The following is a 733-nucleotide window of genomic DNA, read 5'->3' as shown; positions in this document are numbered from 1 at the left end:
GCATAATATCAGTAAGCATATGAATTAAAAACAGCCTGACTACTGGCATTCTCCCCTCTGGATTTCTAAATCCTGTACTTACTTTTTCATGAAATATAAACGAAATTTGAGACTAGAGTTTATCCACATATTCCTTTAAATATTGCACTCCCTCAAAATAAAAAGACTAATCAGTACAAGAAACAGAAATAAAAAAACTCACATATTGTGGGGTAAAATATATCTTATTCCTTGTCAAAATCAGTTGCAGTGCAAAATTATATTTCATTTTCTATTCATTACATTAAAATTGCACAAAGTTTGAGAGTCTTTCCAAATAAATTTTGATAATATAATTTTCCCAGAAATGGGAAAATGAGTCTTTTTTACATTTATTTTAAAGCTCTAAGATTAAAAAATAAAACCAAGATTCTATTTAGGTTCCCATGAAGAAAGCTAATGTGTTTAACTTTAGGTCCTTAGCAAAAGCTGTGACTCTTCAAGAGGAGAAAAAAAGCCTAGACTGCTCTCTGACTTTTTAATCATGTCCTTCTTAATGCCTTCATTATGTGGGCGTTCCCTCCCTTTAGCTACCTAAAGTCACAGACACACAGATAAACAAGAAGGCAAATAAGCTATGTTATTCAGAGCATAAACTAGTTCTGAAATTTCAGCATGTTCCCGTAGATAAAAACTTACCATTATGGGCATAATACTTGATGGTAAAGCTTTCTTCTCCCCACCCCCTGCCCAC

Source organism: Camelus bactrianus, chromosome 6, assembly GCF_048773025.1.
Source record: "Camelus bactrianus isolate YW-2024 breed Bactrian camel chromosome 6, ASM4877302v1, whole genome shotgun sequence".
Lineage (NCBI taxonomy): Eukaryota > Metazoa > Chordata > Mammalia > Artiodactyla > Camelidae > Camelus > Camelus bactrianus.
Note: the sequence above shows the minus strand (reverse complement) of the source record.